The sequence below is a fragment of the Oncorhynchus mykiss genome, chromosome 2, assembly GCF_057628025.1.
Source record: "Oncorhynchus mykiss isolate SJ-2025 chromosome 2, ASM5762802v1, whole genome shotgun sequence".
Classification (NCBI taxonomy): domain Eukaryota; kingdom Metazoa; phylum Chordata; class Actinopteri; order Salmoniformes; family Salmonidae; genus Oncorhynchus; species Oncorhynchus mykiss.
Window position 1 is genome coordinate 83,432,377 of NC_143023.1, and position 16,416 is coordinate 83,448,792.

The following is a 16,416-nucleotide window of genomic DNA, read 5'->3' on the forward strand; positions in this document are numbered from 1 at the left end:
CTTTGTATGGGCTTTGTAAATTCAGAGGAGACTTAAATCTGATTCGTCTTACATTCATTTGATTATAGCACTTGGTCTCAGTCAGGTGAGATGCTGTGAGGCGAGTTCCAGCCTGAGTGTTTTTATCACTGCTCTTTTTGTGGCTCCATAGATCATAGGAGCCTCATGCACACGCGCACACACACACACACGTCGGCTTTGACACACTCTTCATTATCATTCTAGTCCGGATGGTCTGTAATTATGTGGCTTGGCACTGATTAGACGCTCCATAACAAGCTTATTAAGCCAGCCTTGTAAAATCATCACCACCATTAGCTATAAGAGACATGGCTGGGAAAGGCAGAAACTTGCGAAAGCACTGCACTTTCTCCCCCCGCTTGTCACAACATAACGATATTTAACCAAATGTAAAGTGATTTGTCCTTGATAGAGTGCCTCTTAGACCTTCCAGATCTGAAAAAATACATATCTGTGATCATTGCTCAGCATAAATGGGTTCTGGATTTCTTTTTTTACAGCTCTTTAGCTGGCGTAAACTGCCTCTGTCGACATTTCCACAGATACTATCTGAACATTGATGAGTTTCTCTGCCCCCATGATACTGTTCTATTTATCCAAATGAGCTATCGCCTGATCCGCAAGAACTTTTCTCCACAAACAGACTTCAAAGCGCCGGTAGCAAAACTAGATTAATTATCTCCTCTAGCCTCTGCCTTTTAGTTATTATCCTTCTAACAGGGATTTTTCTGCCACTGAAATCCTTGGGTGGGCCGTCTGAGTGTTTTTCTGGGTCGCCTAAGTACAAACAGTGAAAATAAAAGAATGTAGAAAAGATAATGGACCTCTAAATATATATATAAAATACATAAAATACATAAAATTGCAAGAACTTAGCTTTAAAATTGCAAAATGTCCTCTCAGCTCCATGGCAGATGATGTACTGTAGAATCGCAGGACATGTTCTTTAAAACGTGGCAACATGACATAATTTGTAGAATTGCAGTAAATTAGCTTTAAAACTCCTAAAATGTCTCTCAGCTTCATGTAGAAATTTGTACAACTGCAGGAAATTTGATTAAAAATGCTAACATTTCTTTACATTGGCAAGACGTGAGCCGTCCGCGCCATATTTTTATTTTACCTTCATTTAACTAGGCAAGTCAGTTAAGAACAAATTCTTATTTACACTAACGGCCTACCCCGGGCCAAACCCGGACGATGCTGGGCCCATTGTGCGCCGCCCTATGGTACTCACGGCCAGTTGTGATACAGCCTGGATTCGAACCAGGAACTGTAGTGACGCCTGTGCGCCACTCGGGAGCCTGCATTGTTTAAACTCTGCATCGTTGGGAAGGGCTCGTGATCAAGCATTTCACAATAAAGTCTACACCAGTCATATTGGCACGTGACAAATAAAATTAGATTTGACTTGCCACGCCCCCTTCCACCCCCCCCACCACGCCCACCAGCTAAGCCCCTTTTTTATCCAGATTTTTGTAGTGCTCTAACAATTAAATGACAGATCATACAAACTCATACAGTATACAGTATAATACAGTATAGCACATCATAGACCAGGTAATAGACTGTGAGTGACGGAGGGTTAGAGTCGGGTTAGAGCAGAAATACAGCTCTTTCTCCTTGGTAAACAACAGCTGTCATGGAAACCAGTAAAGGTGAAAGTCAGTAGCTACTTCCTGCAACAGTTGTTTAGATTGTTGAAGATCAGGAGACACGTTTATAGCCTGTAGTCAGACAGAGGAGGTTTAAGACAAATCCTCTGTTACCTTTGACCCCGGGATAACGTGCGTGGGACTCTAGCTACCTAACCTTGCTAAGGTGAAACAAAGAACAACTGAGGAGAGTGTGATCGTCCCATAGAGGTGGATTTAATTGATGGCATTTGATGAGTCAATATGTCTATGTCCTAGTCTTAATCTCTCAATATCTGTAAAACGTGCTTAGCATTCAAACTGTTTAATTTCCTGACAATGCCATAACATTCTTGATTATATATTTAGCATACCCATTGTTTGAATGTGCTTTTCTGTCTAGTCCTTCAGTTTCAGCTCTGAACAATACAGTATCCTCTTCAGCCCTTTCCAGCTCACTTCAGAAGTCAACTGAGCTCTGTGGACCATATCCACATCTCAGACCATGCATTCTCTCTCTCTCTCTCGCTCTCTCTCTCTCGCTCTCTCTTTTTTCACACTCCCGGTTCCTCCCTGCAGATTGATAATTGGATTGCAGGAATCTTCTTATTCATTCCAGCGTGGAAGGAGCATGGCAGTAGCAGTGTTCAGGTGACAAAGAGTCTGTGGACGTAAGGCATTATCGCCAAGCTCCTGGGAGATCACATAGGCTGTGCTGGGTCAGGGCAGATCAGCTTGTGGCTGGGCCAATCTCCCAGGGGAGTCAGGGTTTCAAGAAGTCTGCTGGGCTGGCAGCTGTCCTGAATTGAAGAACCATCTCCTCACCCTTGTGACATTGTGACATCCATCCTGCACTCCCAGAAAGGCCTTTAGTCATGTAGCGCAAGAATCAATCAGAGAACTATATCGGTGATACTGTTGTTATGTAGCCCTAGACTGCACTCATTTTGATGAGCAGTTTACTATGTGTAGCTCATAGAAACAGAATGATTAGAATAGAAATCCCCATCAATTTTCTTTGATGGGTGGAATGGCATGGGTATTGAGTGTACCCATAAAAAAGCAGTAAAGCAGGAAGTACAGGATTCTATTTCTATGGTCTAGCCTCTTCAGTTGACTCAATATCTCTCTCCTTTCCTGTCCTCAAGGGCCTGACTGGTACCTTACCAAGGTGAAGCTGATGGTGACAGATGTCAACGACAATGTCCCCGAGTGGGCTATGGAGCCATACCCCTACCTGGCCGTGGTGTCCTCCGAGGCCCCCCCTGGGGTGCTGGTTTACCTGCTCCATGCCCGCGATGGGGATGAGGGCAGCAATGGCGAGGTGGAGTACTTTCTGGCCGATGGTACGGAAAGCACACATAGACACACACACGGTGGGCCAAGCCCATCACTTAATGATTCATTAGTATTGTACATAACAAACCAAATATAATAGCATAGTATAACGATAGGCTCTACTGTTAGACCAAAAACACCACGTAATTAGGCTATTTGTTACATTTTTCTCCTCATGAGACCAGAACTCAACAGCCACGCAACTAGGCTAAATATGCTTTGATTGAAACAAAATATGCAACTTACATCATTCAAGAAGAATAAAATCAAAATGCATAATCCCATGAAAGTGATTGGGATCAAATGGTTGGCATGCAGATGGCTCATGGACGTTTCACCTGTAAAACGTGAACATTTTTCTTTCATGATTGACAGTGATGAAAGCCTAATTTATAATAAGGTAGGCCTTTTATGACATGTTATTTGAGCCACTATGTGTATAGGCCGTCATTACATTTTCATTATGCATTATAGTATATGTATATTCTAAAATGATATCATACAGTAGACTAATAAAAAGGAACATGTGCTCTTGTGGCTAATAAAATAGCACTACACCACTGGGTCCAGTCAAGAGATCTGCATCTGTGGAGCCCCTGTGGGCTGCGGAGGGGGTTCTGGAGTGGGGGTTGGGTTGATCCGTCTGCCCTCTTCTCTGACCTGCATGAACTCAGTGCACTACCACTGATGCAGATAAAACCCTCACCAAATGACCAGTCAAACCCACCAGTACCACTTTTGGAGTGGATTGACCCACTTCTCTTTCCTCATTCTACTCAAACAGATGTTGAAGATGAATTGTAACTAAGCACTGACATCAGATGAGCCCCAAGTGGTACAATCTAAATGGAAACCAGCAACCACCCGCTTAGAATTTTTAAATCAGATTTAACAATGATTTATATGACTTAATCCTCCAAACATTCCGTAGGTTTAACTCTTCATCTAAAGAGGATGACAGCCCTGATCTTGCACAGCAGCAAAGTCTACTGGCTTACATTTGACCTCGTTCTATACAGTGTGATTGTTGGTAGCCTTACTGTATGTTACTCTAATGTACTGTCCATGCATGGATTTACAGCAAGACTAGGATTAGGATGTTGCTACTGTATATGAATACATTAATATGGAAATATTACCCTCAGTCTATTTGTCAGGTGAAATATGCCTTTCACATCAATGCCACAACACACAAGGGCTTTACAAATAAATCTGACTGATTGATTCATTAATATATGTATTGCCTGATTGATGTACCTAACAGGTGGTGATGGCTGCTTTGCAGTGGACAAGAAGAGTGGTCACGTCCTGACCACGGGTCTCCCCCTGCAGAGAGACAGGGAGTATCTGCTGAGTGTTGTGGCCTTTGACAGGCTGGGAAGCCGCAGTGCTCCGGCTATGGTGTCGGTCATAGCAGGACCCAGAGCACCACAGTTCACCAACGCGTCCTACGTTATCTCCATACCAGAGAACACCCCAGAGGGACAGTCGTGAGTACTGGGAGTGTATAGGTTTATACACATATGAAATAGATATACACTAGCCTGAGTGCCAGTCTGTTTGTGCTATCACACAAACATGGCTTGACAATGACAGCAATGGAGTTGGCAAGAGCACAAACAGATCTGAGGCCAGGCTAGATGCATACACACTCAACATGTTAACGCAGGTGCACACACGCACACACGCATATCACACATTGCCACATCAGTGAAAACAGCAACGTTGGGAACATCCTTGGTCCCACAACAGGCACAACTTCACTTCTTTTGGTCCAGAACTGTAGCACTATACTATTAGTATACTGTTAATGACATATTTCTGTTTCCTCTAAGCTTCCTGGTGGTGTTGGCCATCTCCTTCCAGAAGCAGCCAATCTGCTACAGCCTGCTGATCAACCCCAGCAGCCTGTTCAGCATGCAGCAGGAGACGGGGGAGATCAGCCTGACCCGCACACTGGACTATGAGAATGACCAGAGACGATACCTCCTCATGGTCAGGGCCAGTGAGGGTCCAGGGGGCCTCAGCAGCGCCATCGAAGTTAGTGGAGTGTGTGTGCAATTGGTGTGTGTGGGGTTAAAGGAGGGATGTATGTGTATGTGTGTATGTGTGTATGTGTGTGCATTTAGCCTCGATTTCCAGACTTCCTCACATTCGATCCAGTGAAGAACGGGACTTGGAAGGAAGGCATTGTGAAACTAGGGATGGTCTGGACACCTAAATCTCAATTTGTCACACTACTTTCTTATCTATGTCTCAGTGTAAGTGTTGTATGTACAGTAAAGACTGTCACGAGGTGTCGAGCAAATCTATAGCAACCATGAAGTTGACTCAATCAGACAGCCATCTCCCTATAGAATTCAGCCTGGAAGTCAGTTTGCTTACCAGAATTATTTAAACCTTCTCAATTATTTAGTAAATGATTTTGTCATCCAATTATCAAAACAGAACTTTATATCTGACTTGGTCTGTTGGACGTAGAGTGTTGGCTTATAGGAAACCTTTCCAGCTATTTTCAGTGCTATTATTCAGCTGTCACTTCACGCTTTACACTCTTACAGTGACAGAGAGAGAGAGAGAGAGAGAGAGAGAGAGAGAGAGAGAGAGAGAGAGAGAGAGAGAGAGAGAGAGAGAGAGAGAGAGAGAGAGAGAGAGAGAGAGAGAGAGAGAGAGAGAGAGAGAGAGAGAGAGAGAGAGAGAGAGAGAGAGAGAGAGAGAGAGAGAGAGAGAGAGAGAGAGAGAGAGAGAGAGAGAGAGAGAGAATGGAGCGAGGGACAGAGCGAGTGAGTGAGTACGGGTGCAGCGCTAAGGGCCTAGTTCTGCCAAAAAGACAGGTCGGGAACATTTCCATTTTAGAAGCAGAGTTCATGAGCTGGAAGATAAAGGAAATGTTGAGGTGGCAACTTTTAGAAACTAAAGTGCAATTTAGTTTTTCTCCTCCCAGTATGATATTTCAGTAACAATTGACTTATTGTTTATTGAAATGTCATACTGGGAGGAGAAAAATTTACCGATGCGGTCATAATGCATTGCAAGACGTCATGAGCATCAATAACCCCATTTTAATGACACATTTTCATCTCATAATGATCTTGACGAAATTTTGAGTCAGTTGAGATGTTGATACATAAAAATATAACCTATTATAAGCTTTGTTATAAGACATTATAAAGGCTTATACGTGCTTATAAATAGTTGTAGGGCATTATACCCGCAGGATTTTATATAGTCTTAACAAAATGTCCCACTTCTGTGTCCTAGATGTAGAACTATGGGTTACGAGAGACTTGCTAATTTTCCATTTATTTCCCTCTCTTCTCTGTCACCTGTCCCCCTCATGTCTCTCTCTCATTTTCCCATCTCCTCTCCCTCTTGGCTCCCTCCCTTCTAACTTTCCCCATATTATTTTCCTCCTCATCCCCCTCTTCTCTCTCTCGTTTCCCCTGAGCAGGTCCAGGTGGTGATAACGGATGAAAACGACTGTGTCCCAGAATTTCTCCAGTCCATTTACAGCGTTGATGGAGTCTCTGAGACAGTCACCACAGCAACCTCTCTCCTGCAAGGTAAGATGAGAATGCAGCTCTGTCTTCCTAGTGTGTGTTGTGTGCTGCGTGTGTGTGTTTTACTATACCAGAAGTCCTCACAAGAATAGTAAAGAATAGTAAAGGAGAATTCAGACAAGTGAGGACATTTGGCCGGTCCTAAAAAGGACATTTTGGGCTTAGTGATTAGTTTAGGGTTAGGGTTACAATTAGGGTTAGGGTTAGTAGTTTGGAGTTAGGGTAAGGGTTAGAGTTAGGTTTAAGGTTAGAGAAAATAGGATTTTGAATAGGAATCAATTGTTGCTCCTCAAAAGTATACAATGGCGCCGGAAGGGATGGCTGCCGTTTTAAGGACTCCTAACCAATTGTGTTATTGTGTGTGTTTTTTGCATTATTTGTAACTTATTTTGTACATATTGTTTCTGCCACCGCCTCTTATGACCGAAAATACCTTCTGGATATCAGAACAGCGATTACGCACCTCGTACTGGACAAAGATTTTTTCTTTAATGAGTTTAATTTACAGTGGAGGTCTGTGTCTATTTGTCAGTAACAGCTGGTGCACGAAATCTACTATTAATGAAGTCTACAATTTTTGCTCGCCTGACGTAGAGTATCTCATGATAAGCTGTTGACCACACTATTTACAGAGAGAGTTTTCATCTATATTTTTCGGAGCTGTCTATTTACCACCACAAACTGATGCTGGCACTAAGACCGTACTCAACGAGCTGTATAAGACCTTAAGCAAACAAGAAAATGCTCATCCAGAGGCGGTGCTCCTAGTGGCCGGGGTCTTTAATGCAAGGAAACTTAAATCTGTTTACCTAATTTCTACCAACATGTTACATGTGCAACCAGAGGAAGAAAACCTCTAGACCAGCTTTACTTCATACACAGAGACGCGTACAAAGCTCACCCTCCATTTTGCAAATCTGACCATAATTATATCCTCCTGATTCCTGCTTACAAGCAAAAATGAAAGCAGGAAGTATCAGTAACTTGCTCAATACGGAAGTGGTCAGATAACGCAGATGCTAATGTACAGTGCTGTTTTGCTAGCACAGACTGGAATATGTTCCGGGATTCTTCCGATGGCATTGAGGAGTACACCACATCAGTCACTTGCTTAAGTAAGTGCATCTATGACGTTGTCAACCACAGTGACTGTACATACATACCCAAACCAGAAGCCATGGATTACAGGCAACATCCGCACTGATCTAAAGGCTAGAGCTGCTTCTTTCAAGGAGCGGGACTCTAACCCGGACACATATAAGAAATCCCGCTATGCCTTCCGACAAACCATCAAACAGGCAAAGCATCAATACAGGACTAAGATTGAATTGTACTACTCGTCGGATGTGGCAGGATTTGCAAACTATTACGGACTACAAAGGGAAGCACAGCTGCGAGCTGCCCAGTGACACAAGCCTACCAGTAGAGCTAAATTACTTCTATGCTCGCTTCGAGGCAAGCAACACTGAAGCGTGCATGAGAGCACCAGCTGGTCTGGACAACTGTGTGATCACGCTTTTCGTAGCCGATGTGAGTAAGACCTTTAAACAGGTCAACATTCACAAGGCCGCGGGGCCAGATAGATTACCAGGATGTGTACTCCAAACATGCGCTGACCAACTGGCAAGTGTTTTCACTGACATTTTCAACGTGTCCCTGACCGAGACTGTAATACCAACATGTTTCAAGCAGACCACCATAGCCCCTGTGCCCAAGAACACCAAGGTAAGTGCTTTGAAAGTCTGGTCATGGCTCACATCAACACCATTATCTCCAATTTGCATACCGCCCCAACAGATCCACAGCTGACGCAATCTCTGTTGCCCTTTCCCACCTGGACAAAAGGAACACATATGTGAGAATGCTATCCATTGACTACAGCTCAACACCATAGTGCCCACAAAGCAAATCACTAAGCTAAAGACCCTGGGAGAAACACCTCCCTCTGCAACTGGATCCTGGACCTCCTGATGAGCCTCTCCCAGGTGGTAAGGGTAGGTAACATCACATCTGCCATGCTGATACTCAACACGGGGGCCCCTCAGGGGTGCATGCTCAGTCACCTCCTGTATTCCCTGTTCACCCATGACTGCGTGGCCAAGCACGATTCCAACACCACCATCAAGTTTGCCGATGACACAACAGTGGTAGGCCTGATCACCGACAACGATGAGACAGCCTATAGAGAGGAGGTTGGAGACCAGGCAGTGTGGTGCCGGGAAAACAACCTCTCCCTCAACGTGATCAAGACAAAGGAGCTGATCGTGAACTACAGGAAAAGGAGGGCCGAGCACGCCCCCACTCTCATCGACGGGACTGTAGTGGAGCAGGTTGAGAGCTTCAAGTTCATTGGTGTCCACATCACCGACAAACTGTCATGGTCCAAACACACCAAGACAGTTGTGATGAGGGCATCACAATGCCTTTTCCCTCAGGAGACTGAAACTATTTGGCATGGGTCCTCAGATCCTCAAAAAGTTCTACAGCTGCACAATTGAGAGCATCCTGACTGGTTGCATCACCGCCTGCTATGGCAACTGCTCGGCTTCCGACCGCAAGGCAGTACAGAGGGTAGTACGTACGGCCCAGTACGTCACTGGGGCCAAGCTTCCTGCCATCCAGGACCTCTATACCAGGCGGTGTTAGAGGAAGGCCCTAAAAATATCCAAAGACTCCAGCCACCCTAGTCATACCCTGTTCACTCTGCTACTGCACGACAAGCGGTACTGGAGCGCCAAGTCTAGGTCCAAGAGGCTTCTAAACAGCTTCAACCCCCAAGCCATAAGACTCCTGAACAGGTAACCAAAAGGCTACCCAGACAATTTTTACACTGCTGCTACTCTCTGTTTATTATCTATGCATAGTCACTTTTACTCTACCTACATGTACATATTACCTCAATTACCTCAACTAACTTGTTCCGCCGCACATTGACTCTGTACCAGTACCCCCTGTATATAGCCTAGCTACTGTTATTTTATTGTTGCTCTTTAATTATTAGTAATTTTTCAGAAAAAAATGTTTTCCTCCTTTTTTCTTCTTTTTTTCTTTATTTATTGTTTACTTCAGTTTAACTAGTAAATATTTTCTTATCACTTATTTTTTTCTTAAACCTGCATTGTTGGTTAAGGGCTTATTTTTTTCTTAAACCTGTATTGTTGGTAAGCATTTCTATAACGTGTGCGCTGGGACTCGAGAAGCAAGTTCAGGGAGTGAGTGTTTTAATAAATAAATGCACCATGAAACAAAACAAGAAACGCTAACAACGCACAGACATGACACAGGAACAGAAACAATAATGCCTGGGGAAGGAACCAAAGGGAGTGACATATATAGGGAAGGTAATCAGGGAGGTGATGGAGTCCAGGTGAGTGTCATTATGCGCAGATGTGCGTAACGATGGTGACAGGTGTACGCCATAACGAGCAGCCTGGTGACCTAAACGCCTGTTGTAGACCTTACAATGAATTATTCTGAAATTATTCTGTTGTTACAGAAATAAATAGATGCTAGCGTGCAGCTCTGCCGACATATGCCAACAGATTCATCAGATTTCTGTTCCAGACTGTGACCTTAGAGACCAGGGTGGTGTTCATTTGGGCACACCATAGAAAAACACATTGCAATGGAAACCGAAATGTGTGTTTCTTATTGGAAATGTTCAGCTAGTGCCCTCTTGTTTTCAGTACCTTTTCTCCGATTTGGTGCCTAATAAATACAACACTTCTGTACCTCTGCTACAGTGTTAGCCAGTGACTGTGACTCTGGGTTGAATGCGGAGCTCACCTACTACACTCTAAGCCCAGACTTCAGCATTTCTCCCCACGGAACCATCTTCCCTGCGGGCCGTCTGGACTACGAGAGGCCCAACCACCTGTATGAGTTTGTGGTGATGGCTGTGGATAACGGGGAGGAGCCTCACTCGGGCACCGCCACCATCCGCATCCGTATGGCCAACATCAACGACCAGGCCCCAGAGTTCTCCCAGACTGTGTGAGTGAATATGCAGGTCTACTGTACACTACAAACCCCATAACCTCTTCCCCCAACATCAGTAGACCATACTGTACTTTAAGATTTCATTAGGATCCCCATCATCTGTTGCAAAAGCATTAGCTACCCTCCCTAAAGCATAACAAAATACAGAACAATAACAATTGAACTACAACCCCCTCCTCCATCAGTATTGAACTACAACCCCCTCCTCCTCCATCAGTATTGAACTAACCCCCCCCGCTCCATCAGTAGTCCAGTTTAGCAGGATAATCCCGCTCCCATTTTAGCTGTATGGTGGAGAGTTCTTCTATAATATAGTAGTAGTGACAGATTTAAAAGATCAATTGATACACTTGTTACTAATATTTTATGTTTAACCTTTATTTGACTAGGCAAGTCAGTTAAGAACAAATTCTAATTTACAATGACATCCTACCGGGGAACAGTGGGTTAACTGCCTTGTTCAGGGGCTGAATGACAGATTTTTACCTTGTCAGCTTGGGGATTCGATCCAGCAACCTTTCGGTTACTGGCCAAAATGCTCTAACCACTAGGTTACCTGCCGCCCCAATATACTGCACATAATTATACCTAACAAACATCACACAGTGTAATGGGATTCTTCCTGTGAAGGAGAGGCGGACCAAAATGCAGCGTGGTTATAATTCATGGTTCTTTAATAATGAAACTACACATGAATAAACTACAAAACAAGAAACGTGAAAACCCGCAACAGTCCCGTGTGGTACAAACACTGACACAGGAGACAACCACTCACAAAACCCAACACAAAACAGGCTACCTAAATATGTCTCCCAATCAGAGACAATGACTAACACCTGCCTCTGATTGAGAACCATATCAGGCCCAAACACAGAAACAGACAAACAAGACATCCAACATAGAATGTCCACTCAGATCACACCCTGACCAAACAAAACATAGAAACATACAAAGCAAACTATGGTCAGTGTGTGACACACAGATTACACCCTACCCAATTGAGAGGTAATACCATACAGGTATCTTAGAATCAAAATGAGCGAACCATGTGTAAAGTGGGTGAAGGTGTTTTTGGAAAGCTGACAGGGAGGAGGGTGACAGTTTTTGACGATTTTCATATCTGCTGGCTGCATTAACTCTTCTGAGTGACTCAGGTCTTGTACTGTCAGTCATGTGCCAGAGAACTTCGCTACAGCGCCAGCACATCTAAGATGCCCTCTCATGTCTAAGTGTTAGGTATCAGACTGAATCGACAGACAGGGTAAGTTTTGTGTGGTATCGTCTCCTTAGATCAGCGAGAAAGAGGAAGAGATACATTGAGGATAGGAGGAGTGATACTCAGCGGAGAAATGCCTGAGCAGTCCCGTCTAGAGGCGCGTGAAGTGCCCTTTGAGCCGGATGACAGATTACAGGTCACTCATGTTGCCACGGCGACTGTCACAGCTGGCGGAGATTAATCACCCATCAGCGTTCTTCTGAAAACCATCAATCACATCGGAGACACACAAACAAACACACACACAGGTTTGCATTCTGCTTACGAGTCAACTTAAACTCACTCAAACTCTGCTACTCTTCTTACATTATACTCCTGTCTATTATTTCTTTCTCTCTCTCTCTCTCTCTCTCTCTCTCTCTCTCTCTCTCTCTCTCTCTCTCTCTCTCTCTCTCCATCTCTCTCCCTCTCTCTCTCTCTTTCTATACCTCTGTACCTCTCTCTCTTCCACATATCACTGCCCGTGTCATTTAACTTTGAAGTTTTTTCTCCTCCCCCTTAAGCATGGTTTTCCCACCAACCCCCTCCCCACCCTCTCTCCAATCCTCTACCAAACAAGTGAACAAGCCTCTCTACCCCATCATCCCACTTCACCAGTCTATTAGTTTCTTGTTCCTGGCTTGGCTATCCCAGTTTCCAACACCACACAGCAAGCAAATCACTGTTGACATTTTAAAAGGCACTGATCAAATGTCACAGAGTGGGCTGGCACTGTGAAAGGGATGAGTTCAACATCCCAGCAAACATGATAATTTGTCTTTGGCCGGCTCATAGTAGTTAAATCAAAGTGGCAGGTGAAGCCAGGCTCATAACTCTGCTGATTCTTTGACTATGTGCTTGATACAGTCTGTACAGTACACGGTGTGTGTGTGTGTGTGTGTGTGTGTGTGTGTGTGTGTGTGTGTGTGTGTGTGTGTGTGTGTGTGTGTGTGTGTGTGTGTGTGTGTGTGTGTGTGTGTGTGTGTGTGTGTGTGTGTGTGTGTGTATGCGTGCATCTCCACACACAGACAGACATCTTTAAGATGATCCTCCAACGGGACATTTAAAACTGTAATATCTTATGTTTCACTGAGTTGTGGCTGAATGACAACACGGATAATATAGAACTGGCAGGGTTTCCCATGCATCAGCAGGATAGAACAGCTACGTCTGGTGTGCCTAACAGCTGATGCGCGATGTCTAATATTAAAAAAGTATTGAGGTATTGCTCGCCTGAGGTAGACTATCTCATGATAAGCTGTAGACCATGCTATCTACCAAGAGTGTTTTCATCCATATTATTTGTAGCCGTCTATTTACCACCACAGGCCGATGCTGGCACTAAGACCTCACTCAACGAGATGTATAAGGCCATAAGCAAACAAGAAAATGCCTAGTGGCCGGGGACTTTAATGCAGGGAAACTTCAATCCGTTTTACCTCATTTCTACGATCATGTCACATGTGCAACCAGAGGGGAAAAAAACTCTTGATCATCTTTACTCCACACACAGAGATGCATACAATGCTCTCCCTCGCCCTCCATTTTGCAAATCTGACCATAATTCTATCCTCCTGATTCCTACTTACAAGCAAAAACTAAAGCAGGAAGTACTCGTGACTCGCTCAATACGGAAGTGGTCCGATGACGTGGATGCTATGCTACAGGACTGTTTCACTAGCACAGACTGGAATATGTTCCGGGATTCATACAATGGCATTGAGGAGTATACCACCTTAGTCACCGGCTTCATCAGTAAGTTCATCGACGACTTCGTCCCCATAGTGACCGTGCGTGCATATCCCAACCAGAAGCCATGGATTACTGGCAACATCCACACTGAGCTAAAGGGGAGAGGAGTGGGACACTAATTCGGACGCTTATAAGAAATCCCACCATGCCCTCAAGGGCTCTGACACTCGTTGGATGTGGCAGGGCTCACAAACTATTACGGACTACAAAGGGAAACCCAGCCGTGAGCTGCTCAGTGACGTGAGCCTAGTGTACCAGACGAGCTAAATGCCTGTTATGCGAGCTTCGAGGCAAGCAACACTTAAGCATGCATGAGAGCGCCAGCTATTCTGGACAACTGTGTGATCACGCTCTCCGTAGCTGATGTGAGTAAGACCTTTAAACAGGTCAACATTCACAAGACCGTGACGCCAGACTGATTATCAGGACATGTACTCAGAACATGCGCTGACCAACTGGCAAGTGTCTCCACTGACATTTTCAACCTCTCCCTGACCGAGTCTGTAATACGTACATGTTTCAAGCAGACAACCATTATCCCTGTGCCCAAGAAAGCGAAGGTAACCTGCCTAAATGACTACCGCCGCGTAGCACTCACGTCGGTAGCCAGGAAGTGTGTTGAAAGACTGGTCATAACTCATATCAACCACATCATCACGGAAACCCTAGACCCACTCCAATTTGCATACCGCCCCAATAGATTGACAGTTGACTCAATCTCAATCGCAGTCCACACTGCCCTTTCCCACCTAGACAAAAGGAACACCTATGTGAGAATGCTGTTCATTGACTACTGCTCAGCGTTCAACACCATAGTGCCCACAAAGCTCATCACTAAGCTAAGGACCCTGGGACTGAACACCTCAGTCTGTAACTGGATCCTGGACTTCCTGACGGGCCACCCCCAGGTGGTAAGGGTAGGCAACAACACATCTGCCACGCAGATCCTCAACACAGGGGCCCCTCAAGGGTGCATTCTTTGTCCCCTCCTGTATTCCTTATTCACACACGACTGTGTGGCCAAGCACGACTCCAACACCATCATTAAGTTTGCTGATGACACAACAGTGGTAGGCAACGATGAGACAGCCTATAGGGAGGAGGTCAGAGACCTGGCAGTGTGGGGCCAGGACAACAACCTCTCCCTCAATGTGAATAAGACAAAGGAGCTGATCATGGACTACAAGAAAAGGAGGGCCGAACAGGTTGCCATTAACATCTACAGGGCTGGATTGAGGCAGGTCGAGAGTTTCAAGTTCCTTGGTGCATCACCAACAAACTATCATGGTCCAAACACCCCAAGACAGTCGTGATGAGGGCACGACAACACCTTTTCCCCTCAGGAGACTGAAAAGATTTGGCATGGGTCCCCAGCTGCACCATGAAACAAATCCTTACCGGTTGCATTACCGCCTGGATGGCGCTACAGATGGTAGTGCGTACAGCCCAGTACATCACTGGGGCCAAGCTTCCTGACATCCAGGACCTACAGTATATACTAGGTGGTGTCAGAGGCCCAAATAATTGTCATAGACTGTTCTCTCTGCTACCGCAAGGGAAGCGGTACCGGAGCGCCAAGTCTAGGTCCAAAAGGCTCCTTAACAGCTTCTACCCCCAAGCCATAAAATTGCTGAACAATTAATCACATGGCCAACTGGACTATGTACATTGACCCCCCCGCCCTTTGGTTTTATACTGCTGCTACTCGCGGTTTACTATCTACGTATAGTCACTTTACCCCTACCTACATGTACACATTTTTACTTTAGTTTATTTTGTAACTATTTTCTATTACTCTATTTCTTGAACTGCACTGTTGGTTAAGGGTATGTAAGTAAGCATTTCACGGTATGGTCTACACATGATGTATTTGGTGCATGTGACAAACCTATTTGATTTGACCTGATGTGTGTGTGCAATCAGGCCTGTTTGCTATTGTCTGTATTGTTGTTGTACACATAATGATTTTCTCCTATCCCTCACCAGCTATCGGACCTTTGTCTCTGAGGATGCAGGCCCCAACACTCTCGTTGCCACGGTACTGGCTAAGGACCCGGATGGTGATGGAATAGTGTACTCAATTACAGCTGGCAACGAGGAGGGCAACTTTGTCATCGACAGCCAGAAAGGTGACACTTACTTTGTTACTTTATAATTTACATTTTACATTTTCTCCTTGGGCTTTCATAGCATTCCTAATATACAGGTATAACTCTTGCCCATACGTGTCCTTGCTTATTAACAGAATGAGCCCTATTTTGTATGTGGAATGATTTGTACTTATTTTATGCTGTGTCAATACTTTTGACACTCAAGGTTGATGAAAATGCAGCAATTTCAATAGAAGCGCAGTCTGTTTGTTATTGAAGTCATAAATATAAAGAACTACATTACTGTATTTACCAACATACACTGAACATAAATATAAACACAATATGGAAAGTGCTGGTCCCATGTTTCATGAGCTAAATAAAAGATCACACACATTTTCCATATGCACAAAAAGCTAATTTCTTTCAAATGTTGTGCACAAATTTGTTAACATCCCTGTTAGTGAGCATTTCTCCATTGCCAAGATAATCCATCATGCTGACAGGTGTGGTATATCAAGAAACAGCATCATCATTACACAGGTGCACCTTGTACTGTGGAAAATAAAAGGCCACTAAAATGTGCCGTTTTGTCACACAACACAATGAGCTGTTGCCAGATAATTTAATGTTAATTTCTCTACCATAAGCCCCTCCGAATTTGCCAGTACGTCCCGGTGACAATACAATTTATTTGATTTGATGTTGCGTTAATATTTTTGTTCAGGGTAGTTTATTCTCTCATATAGAAAATAGTTATCTGCTGA

The 16,416-nt window shown here is 44.4% G+C and overlaps 1 pseudogene across 1 annotated transcript in view; it reads left to right on the plus strand.

Moving 5' to 3' along the window:
• LOC110502224 (neural-cadherin-like) overlaps positions 1 to 16,416 on the plus strand; it is a 105,921-nt pseudogene that overhangs the window by 11,567 nt on the left and 77,938 nt on the right. Inside the window, exons 2-7 of the transcript XR_016490523.1 lie at positions 2,804 to 3,001; positions 4,258 to 4,483; positions 4,829 to 5,033; positions 6,445 to 6,556; positions 10,297 to 10,546; positions 15,546 to 15,688. The product of XR_016490523.1 is annotated as a neural-cadherin-like (transcript). The remainder of the gene's footprint in view (positions 1 to 2,803; positions 3,002 to 4,257; positions 4,484 to 4,828; positions 5,034 to 6,444; positions 6,557 to 10,296; positions 10,547 to 15,545; positions 15,689 to 16,416) is intronic.